Source organism: Dermacentor silvarum, chromosome 1 (genome assembly GCF_013339745.2).
Source record: "Dermacentor silvarum isolate Dsil-2018 chromosome 1, BIME_Dsil_1.4, whole genome shotgun sequence".
NCBI lineage: Eukaryota > Metazoa > Arthropoda > Arachnida > Ixodida > Ixodidae > Dermacentor > Dermacentor silvarum.
Genome location: NC_051154.1, coordinates 374,422,715 through 374,433,693, shown reverse-complemented (window position 1 = coordinate 374,433,693; position 10,979 = coordinate 374,422,715).

Here is a 10,979-nt window from a genome sequence, read left to right as displayed (position 1 = left end):
CATTGAGCTACCGCGGATCCGTTTTCCCACCCACTTTCTGAGGTATTTATGTTTTTACAACTAGAACTAACCCTGGGAGTGTTAGCCACCGCCAGCACTCACAAACCATAGGGCGGATGTGGAACATCCTTTCTGCCGCAGGCGTCACGAGCACGTGATCTTTTTGGGTCATGGCAACTGGTCAATAAACCCACATATGCTACCTGAAGGCATCATTGCTGACGGATTCGAGCCCTCGTTATGTAGTGAACGAGAAGAAAGGGAACCGAAGTGCCCGATTTTTAAGAAGCATATCACAAGAAGCCAACAAACAATAACACCACAGACAACATAGGGGAAAAACTTGTACTTATTATTTGAATTAAAGAAATGATAAATTAATGGAAATGAAAGTGGATGAAAAAAACAGCTGTCCGCTGGTGGGGAAAGAACCCACGTCTTCGCATTACGCGTGTGATGCTCTCACCATCCAGCGATCACGGATCCATTTTCCCATCCACTTTCTGGGGTATTTATGTTTTTACAACTAGAACTAACCCTGGGAGTGTTAGCCAACGCCACCACTCACAAACCATAGGGCGGATGTGGAACATCCTTTCTGCCGCAGGGGTCACGAGCCCGCGATATATATATATATATATATATATATATATATATATATATATATATATATATATATATATATATATTCCTAGGACAACAGACACAAATATCAGGCAGTGTGACAACATTTGGACTCATGATTGATCTCTCCTTGACAATCCGGGGGCTTCTCCAAGTCGCTGACACGATTTCAGCTCCGCAAACCAGGCTGCACGGGATACGCGCGCTCTCCGTTACGACCTCCTCACGCGTTGCGGCGCACATCTATATACGAGCGAACTTTTACCGACAATTACCGTCTAGTAATGTTGGCTCCTCATTCTATATAGCACGTTTCGAAAAACCGCATTATCTGTTCGACCAATCACTATTTATAACCACAAAACGCTTATCGCACATCTCAGCACACGTCCGTTCTTCTAACTCACCCCTTCCATTTCCCCCGGCAACGCAGTCCTGCCGCCGGGTCCCCACAAGGAGGCGGTTCGCTCCAACCAGCGCTTCGACAGGCAGCGTAAGTTCTACGTGCATAGTCCCAAATACCCGTCGCACTACCTGGACAACCAAGACTGCCGGTACGTGATCACCAAGGTCGGAGAGGACGTATGCCACCTGGAGCTCGTATTCGCCTCCTTCGACATCGAGTCATCGTCGTGATGCCAGTACGACTACCTCGAGTTCGGCGGACAACAACACTGCGGATCGCTGCCTGCAGACCATTCCTGTGAGTCCACTAGCATGCACCTATGATTTTGCCAATTCGGCGTAACGCGTCAAAAACCCGGCGGTGCGGGCTGCCAGAGAGAAAGTGGTTGCTAAGATACTCAATGGTTTCTCCAGACCGTATACGTACTATAGTCATCATATGACATTGGTGACACTTAAACGGTTCGAAGTAATGCGGCGACACGCTATAGCTCTGGTACGAGATGCAGCTCACGGAATGCGTTAGCGCGAAAGCCCTACGTGCCTGTCACAGTTCATCCCAAACTGCCACCCTCATCTTAAACTAGTGCATGGCGACATTGTTTATGTGCTTGCGCACTGAATAACCACTAACTGACGTTGTTGTTGCTCATACCCCGGTGCTACAATGAAAACGACGGCAAGTTCAGTTAAGCTTTATCACCCCTGTCTATAGCGCCAGATCGGCGCATTTAATGGTAGTAGATACGTTGCCTGACTCATTAGTCCAAAGTGCAGCCTTCAGTGCATCGCGTATTTGTGTGACTATCACTACAAACAAAGGCTGTCTCATGGGACTGGAAGCTAAGCCGAAGCGTTGCTTCCTACCGTCTAAAAGGACGTCACCACATCAGTGCAGCGTCTACCAATCATTAGGCAGAAATTAATAGACTACAGGTTGTTGGCGGCAGATCTTGCCTTGTCTGAATAGCTGGCAGTTGCTTTGACTTTGACGCGAGCCCATGAAACCTAACAGCTGTAGCAAAGGGCCACATCAAGCAAAAGAACTACACAATTCAAAGGAAACGAAGCGAGTGGATTAGCTGAGATCATTTTTAATTGCAATCACTTCATCGTGCACCAGAAAGATGCACTGCACCACACCACTCTTCAGCGTCTTCCAGGTCACTGCGATGTTATAGGTGACGAGTACGTTGAAGACCCTACTCGTTCGCGTCTTGAAGAGTCTACACAGGAATGGATACCGTTTTCTAGGTCAGATGGCGCTAGAAAATTTTGCGTTGCTTCCGCGAGGCATCACTTTCTTCGGCGTGCGACTCCCCAAGTTTTCCAGACAACCGACTTCATCACCTGGACTATTCGCTCTGCCTTCGCATGTTATCTGGACTCTTCCAACAGGGAGCTTCCTGCTTTGTCGGCTATGACTCATAGGGGCATTTCAAAGCATCTTGCCTTTCGCACTGGAGTGGCCTAAAACGCTACCTGCAATTGCCTGTGGTCGCGAGGAAACTCTTGAACGTGTTCTGCGTAATTGTCTTCAACACTTTGCATACAGACGATCGATCGACTGCGCTAGCTCGTGTTCATCACAGACCATTGTCATAGCAAACAAATTTGCAAGACTACCTCTAAGCCACCGCAGCAGAAGGCCAACGAAGGCCCTCCTACAGTTCTTAAGGACAGCCAACTTGCATAAAGGCTTTAGCCTTAGTCGGTGCTCATTGCGCTGCATCTGATCGTGTGTTGGGATCGTGAACGTGTGCTAACTCCTTCTCCGTTTTCTTCGTTCTATCTCCCCCGTTCTCGAGCAAATTGGGTTTTCTATTCTAGTTAGCCACCCTCCTTTTCCCCTTTCTTTGGGCTCCATGTATGTCTCCCCACTAGTACATACGCTTAGTATACGCCATCTTTCTCACGACTCTCTTGGTAGACATGATCCCGTTCCTGGGAAGTGACATGGTGCTGCACTTCCACTCGAACGTAGCCACCACGCGACGTGGTTTCTCAGTGCGTGCCCGTCAGATCAAGTGTGCGTTGGGCACATCGCCGGCGCCCCCGCCTCCATCGCAGCTACCGGGGCCGCCCGGGTCCTCGCACCCGGATTATGGCGCTTTGGACGGCAAGTCGCAGGGCGTCGTCGTGACCACCACGACGCCTGTGGGTATCAGGACGCCGTATGGACCTGGTTCCGTCAGCAGCGCAACAGGGGAGCCGTACATCACGCGTCGCTCGTGCGTCGTCTGCATGGACAAGGTATGGGGGTTCCTTGTATATCTTCTGTTGCTGCTTTCAGCATGTTAGGACCCAGTTGTAGCTCGAAAGATTGTCAGCGTGGGAGCATCCTTAACCACATGTTCGTCGAACAGGCAACACGCATAATCTTGCTGTGGGTCCTATTGGATGCTGTACAGCGTTGCAATGCAGTACCTACCGTCTCACTACATGGCATAGAAGGCAATGTACGCACTGACTACGCTGCTGGTTCTGCAAAGAGCAATTCCTCGCAGTAAATCCCAATAACTTTATCTTGGAGTGACGATTAAGTTTTGGTGTATTCTTTTACGTGGCGCTCACAGCGTGCTATATAGACCGACCCGGAACAGCATTACACACCTATTCGCACTTACGATCCAATGTACGATTTCTCCGTGCCGTGTGACATTGACAGACGTGATCGCGTAACCTGCACTGTAATCGTTCTCACGCTGCTAACACAAAATACTACTTAAAATTATGTGAATAGTGTCGCCACTGTTCTCTGCGTGCACTGTATCGGAGGACATAGCCCACTTACATTGCTCTTGGACCCTTTTCACAGTCAAAATGTCCGCACTGAATATATTACATCGATCACGCGCCTTGAGCTACGACACGTACTTGAGCCATGCACTAGCGCTGCCTGTGCATCTCACGCTAAGACGGTACTTGTAGGCTCTCTGGTAGACGTTGCGTGGTCTCGACGAGACATTTTAATTTTGTATGTTGTGGTGTGTTTTGTGCGTGTTATGTGTCTACCATTCTTGTTTTTTAAAGTACTTCAACAAATTTATGCGCCCGCCTCTATCTGCAACAAACCTAACTCCACTATGCCTACCCTTACAAAAATGAGTATTGAATTTCCGTTGTCGATTTGTTTAAGTATCATTGATTCCATGGAAATTCCATGAAACTCCAACACTCAATGAGCCAGCACAATGAGATTTCATTAAAAATTCCGTTGTGCATTGCCAATAAGTTTTATGTTGAAGAATTTTTATAGATTTCTCGTTGCATTTTCTCACTTAAGGCGCGCGATCCAATGAAGGAAGCCAGGCATCCTGGCTAACTATTTGCGCTACGTTCGGATATGCGCTGCCATCGTAGGCCGAAGATTGCCATTCTTGAATTTTTGAGGTCACTCTCCCACCTCCCCCGATCCCCCTCCCCCCATCGTACACATTGGCGGATCCAGAAAAGAGACCCTGCGACAAAACAGTGAAAACGTTGTCCATGTTTACTTCTCTCCGCCCACGTGTAGCCTCGCGCTGTAAGCACATACTTCAGGATGACGCACCAACTTGCCCAAACTTACGTTTCCTGCTGTCCACGAACCAACCACTGAGCGCCTCATTTGTTGCGCTAATACCCCTCATCATATAATTACTATGGCTGGCGACAGCATGCCTAGCTTCATGCCTTGCTCAATGCATGCAGAAGCAGACAGAATACTAACAGATGACCGGTTTTTGAACTTGTGTTTGGAACCTATCATAGGTCGATGTATGGATCCCACTGGTGTCTACTAAAATGTCTATTACGTGGCATCGCAAGCTATCACGCGGATACAGAGCCAGCGGAAAGGCGACCTCGAGTAAATTTTCACTATTACTTTACGGCAAGATATGCAACAAAATGCAGTGCGATTCGCACCACCGATTGGCAGAGGTCGTGCGACCAGCCACAACGATGATGATGATGACGATTATATTTATCGGTGTCAAAAACCTTTGAAACAGGGCGGAGACAAATGTCACCTAGCCTGTTTAGTTTATTCGCGATTTACAACATCTGTAAATGGCAACTCGACTCATGGAGACTCATGTTCACAGCAGCAAGCGCGACCTGCCCATCGCTTCAACAAAACATTTCGCGATTGATGCCGTTCACGTCTGCTCGCGCCGTCATCGCCGCGTAAAATAATCTACAGCGCATTGGTTAACCAGCTTTGTCATTGCGTTCGCGCGACTGAGAAATCAAGCACTTAGCGAATGAGCCAGAACAGTGGTGATTCGCGATCATTTGCGACCGGTTGCTTTGTGACCCACTTGATCGAAGTGTGGCCTTCGAGATCTGGTGCTCTGAGGTGATCTTAAAGGCTTTGCCTAAGTGTTGTCCTCAACACTAAATGATTGTTTAATGCAGCCAATAGTCATTTGCACAAGAATATATTTTATTGTAATACACTCTGTGTATAGCTGACGACATATAAAAAAATACTGAAGTTTTTTTTTAAATGATGTTTGATTTTTTTTACCAAACTTAGCGAAATCTAAAAAAGTTAACAAGCAACGTTGTATATCATTTTTTTTTTTTGTTCTTTGGCGTTTTCTGCGTTTGTTTTTGTCGCTATTTTGCATTTTTTTCTTGGTCTGCGTGTGCGCCATGTGTGTGTCGTGAGCTCTAAGTACGTGAGTGTGTGTTGTCATCTGCTGCTGCGCGATAAGGAACATTTTGTCAAGATCGTACAAGACGAAAAGCGGGATGTATCTATATACCGTCCGTGCATTGGTTGATGCGGAGGTATGCTACCGACTCGGCTGCGTGGACGCGGGCATGAAGAAAGGAGCGCCAACTGACCCAACGATACTTTGACTGCGGTAAGCACTTGTCTCGTGTTGTGTGTATAATTGATTTCCTAGCTGAATGTATGTTTCCCGCGTGGTTCACGGCGCCAGTGCCAAAGAATTTTGTGCGGGGCCGGTCCGGTGTGCGTGCGGCGTGTTGCATTCGCTTTCCGCCGATGGAGCGCCAAGGCGTGGGCATGTCGTCCGTTTAAGCTGAGCATTTAGCAGCCAGGGCCGATTTATCTGTACTGCAGTTTAAGCAACTTTCTCGCAATCAGACCACCTAAATACTGAACTGCAACAAACCCCTTAAACAGGGGCGCTTGTTTATGTGTTCTCATGCTCGTCCCTACCCGTTGCGCTGCAAGGTCGCGGGTTCAGCTCCGGCCGCGTCAGCCGGATTTCGATTGGGCGAAATGCAGAAACGCTCGTGCTTAGATATAGGTGCTCTTTAAAGATTCCCAGGTGGTTAAATTTAATCCAGAGCCATACACTGCGGTGTGGCTTATAATGATATTATGGTTTTGGCTCGTAAAATTCCAGAATGTGATTGATGAACATAATGTATGACCCTGTTTTTTAAGTGGTACTATTACAGCGGGGCCCATGCCACATCCGTTTATGTAAACATCGAACTCGCTGTTCGTCTTTTTGTTGTATCGTTATAAAATAATCATGCAGAAATGTCGTGAACGATATCGCGTCATGTCTAAAAAAACTGTCAGTTTGATCGTTCGCGAATGGAATGCTATCGTATTGTAAAAAAAGAATATAAATGCTCACAGCGCATGGCATCGACGCCACCAGTTTCCCTCCCATCCTTGGATATCTTTTTCACGTTGCAAAACTATTTCTACGAAATTATTGTTCTATACTGTTAATAATTTGAAAACCAATATTTTACTCGTGGCGTATGATAGAAAAAACACGCTAGCCAGGTGTTACTATAAGTATATTCCTTCGCGCAAAATAAAATGGAAAATAAGATCTGTGAAAGTATGCAAGCCAGAGAGAGAAAATATGCAAGTCGGAGGACTGACAAGAATTGCGACTTTTATGTACTCGGCGCAGAAAAGTGCCTTTAGCCGATGTCATATTGTCAGACATTTCTTTTGAAGTTCTTTAGATGTTCTGCGAAAAGCTGTCGGTAAAAGAAATTGGTTCTTGGTATTTCACTATATCTAAAGCATATGCCGTGAACAATAAAAATTCAACTGATTCATTCAGTCACATAAAAACAGTGTTCACACAGTAGCTAAACACGTACTTAAATAAGCATCAAGTGCTTATTTACATCTTTTATCCTTGAGGGCATTTCGTTGTGTAGCTTGCACAATACTGCGTTTATACAATTCTTTAAATAGTGGCATCCACAGCATCTGGAGAAAAGGGTATGGCAGCTGCTGGTGCAAACTTTCGTGACACATCAGCAGCAGAAAACATTTTTATACCAACTGGTTAGTGCTTTGTGTGAATGTAAAAAGAATGTTTAGACTGTTATCTGCATTTGTGAATATACTTACACACAGAATAAACAGTGGTAAGACAAGCCACAGTTGAACACGCCCTTCCTCATAAAAAGTAACTGTGCACGTGCTCCATATGAGTGTGTAGGTGTTGAGGCCCTCTTGCAGCATTATGTGGGAACTCCATGACTCCGGACAAGAAAAGCAGAAAAACACTGCAACAATGTTGTTCCTGTTAGCCTTCAATCCGTGCCAGCTTTTATAAGGAATATTGAACACTGTGGCATCTTAAAAGAACTTAGAAGTTACGATGTGCTCATACTGCTGATTTTTACGTTCCTTTTGCTGCTAGAAAAAAATACCTACGGTATTTTTTTTCATTCAAATCTATCTATGCAGCATGTGTGCCACTCAAGTGCAACAGCTTCACGAGGCATCCCAGGCCCCGAAAGGAGAAGTTGGAAGAAGATGCAAGAGCAGCATGCCAATGTTGTTGGTGAGAGCCTTGTAACATTGTCACATTATATATAAATTTTAATAATGCTAATCTCGTAAAGCGATTACTAGCACGCAATGTTTGTAGAAATTCAAACAAGAGAGAACTTGAAGAAGAAGAAGGCTTGAAGAATGGTTAAACAAAAATATCACTAGGACCAACATTTTGGCAAGAGAATTGTCTTAAGTCAAGCCAGCACCTGATTTCTGCTCCCCCACTTCATTGGGGGAAGATGAGAATGATACAGACAGTGCATAGAGTAAGGTGAGGGAATTGTAAGTGTTCAAAAAAAGAGGACAGAAAGAAAACAAGGAGGTGTAGGTTTCTTGTTATAGAGAACATGTAGGGATACTAGTGTTGTTTCATCCAAGTAGGGGTGACAAACCTAGAAGACAATTTGTGTGTGTGCAAGTGTTTCCTGTGTTGGGCCTAGTTAAACGAGAACGAAGATATATGGTTTGGATATTGCAAAAGAAAGAGCAATAAAAAGAAAGAACTAGAATCTCAGTTGTATCCAGATAGTTTTGATGAAGGCAAGAAGCATGAAATGAAAGCGAAAGGCACGAATGCACATCTTATGGAAACCAGAGGGCATTAAAGTAGAGATAAAATAAATGATCGATTGAGATATATAAATTCATCATAGCCCACCAGCTAGCACACACACCGTCCTAGGTGTATTTGTGCTCTAGATGACTATGATGGCACATTTCAAAACATTGTTAGCTGTTTGCGACACGCTACATTTTTTGTTGCTCTTTTTGTTTAAAAAAAGACCTGCAAATCTTTTTTAATAGAAGATTCTCGGCTTCACTCAGCTCTCACATATAGCTTATTGCTATCACAAGGTGGCATTAACCCGACTGATGTTAAATGCTAGCTTCGCCATTAGCAGGACCTTAGCAGCCATACGAAGATGAAGAGCCTCTTCACGTTTGTGTGACAGGCACATTATGCATAAATTTCATTTAGAAGTTCAGCAGGCTGCATAGACCTTAGAAGATTTGAGGTCTTTCACTTAGTCATAAAAAGAGCTATACAGAAAGTAGTGCATTGCAAACAGAGGCAATGTTTTCAAATATGCTGTGCACGCCTTGTGTTGACATAGTGACCATATGTTAATTTTAAAGTTGTAATTTGTGATACGCATTTAGGCAAGAACACAAAAATGTTAGACTTTTGTGGATGATAAGAACATCAAGCTAGTTTAATCTGCATAGAAGTTCACTTATTGCATATATGCACTTATTTCATAGTTCACTGCATAGAAGTTCATTGACGATCCTGTGTCGCAGCAGAGACATCACACTTACCACATTTACCATGGCTCGTTATACTGTTGTTATACCTTAGGCAGAACAAAGTTCTTGTCAACTGTCAGGCAGAACAATTTCACCTCCATTAAACCACAAAAGCTTTAAGCACTAATATAACTTGCTTACTTTCATAATCTTTCACAGCTATTGATGACGGTACATGTTGGTTATCTTACTGGTAACATATCTTGTTTTTCAGGATATACCAGCCCGAAGTTTCCAGACGCAAGTATTTCTTATATGAAAGACAGCCTGTTCTCTCACCTCACAAGGGAAATAAAATCAGTATATAAAAATGCCTTTTCATGTACCTTTTTTGTTTTCCTGTTGGCTGCAGTTACTATTCAGCCTCAGTGAGCCAAATCTTGCTACTTTAGACCTTGGGGGGATATATCCCAGTACAATTAAAATACAATGGAAATTCATCTTGCTCTAAATCCAATAAATATACAATAACGAACGAATGGAAAAACAACACAATAATACTACAATGGATTTTCAATGGAATCATGGTGGCCACTTTTCCATGACTGCTCAACAAATCTACAATAAAATAACAATAAAAATTCCACAATTTTTTTTGTTGTTGGTGGCACCAAATATCAATGGAAAACCGATGGAATTCCAACAACATTTTTTGTAAGGGCTAACAGCACCTGCAACTTATAACATATTTTCCCCCCAGAAGGAAACAGAGGCAGCAGGGTATTACGGGGCATACCATCCAGTTGACGGTTCTAACTTTTGACCTTAATCCATTCGGCGTTTGCGCTTTCATTAAAGTTCCACTCAATTGTCAGAAGACAAGCCGAATAGCGCTTTTAAGACCAGTTTTAACACCAAAAATGCCCGCGAAATTAGAGGGTATAGACACTGTACACGATTTATTTTCGTGAGAGCCCAATATTCGTAATTTTTGTTGGCGGTCCACACTTAGTGAAACAATTCCTTGCGAATAATTCACAGGGCAGGGTCAGCTGACAAAATCAGAAGGCTTTTGCAATTGAACCTGTGAACTCCCGTTATGACCTTTTCGGAAGAGTACATCTCTAGCGCAAGACCGTAGGCGCGTAGCCACCAACTAGGCGTGCGTTCCGTGACTTTGGGCACGTTTTACATTTATACACTCAAGCTACAGTTTCAAACTTTCTGAGCCCTTTTGAGGAGCGCTATTTGATGGAATTGAAAGGCGAATCCGAATAGTATGCATAGCCTCTTTTGAATTCTACGCAGTACTCTCTGCGTAAAATTTCACTTTTCATTAAGCCCCCATTGTTCAGAACTTTGTAAGTGTCCATAAAAAAGTCGCAGTTGCACCTGAAAGGCGAAACATCGATTGCGATAGGAAATTAGTAGACAGCTATACGAAGTAAGGATAGTAGTTTTATCGGCCATATAAAGTTGTAAATATTCGCTTACTATCCAAATAAACAAGCGCGGTGTCACGTGCCCACAAGTCAACTTGAACACATCTCGCTCCATGAGCGCGGGAGCTTGTCCAAACGCTGCAGTGAGAAAGCGCGCCAGCAGCTGCGAGCAAATGGACCTTCGCGCTGGCTCTCGCTTCAACGCGAACTAAACGTCGAAAGCGCAGCGCATACGAAGCTGCCGACACCCGGCGAATGCACTTTGGCACATCGCAGATCGCTTTGAAGATGAGGCTCCCTAGGGCGCACACTTTGGCCGCGTCGCAGATCGCTATCAAGATACGGTGATCGCGCGGCAGCTCCGTCATCAGCAGCCTCGCAAGCATAACGCACCCCCCCCCCTCCCGTCTCCTCCTCCCCGTGCCTCGCGCGTGAACGAAGACCGTGCACTTCCGGCCGCCTTCCTCTCAGGCGTGCGCGAG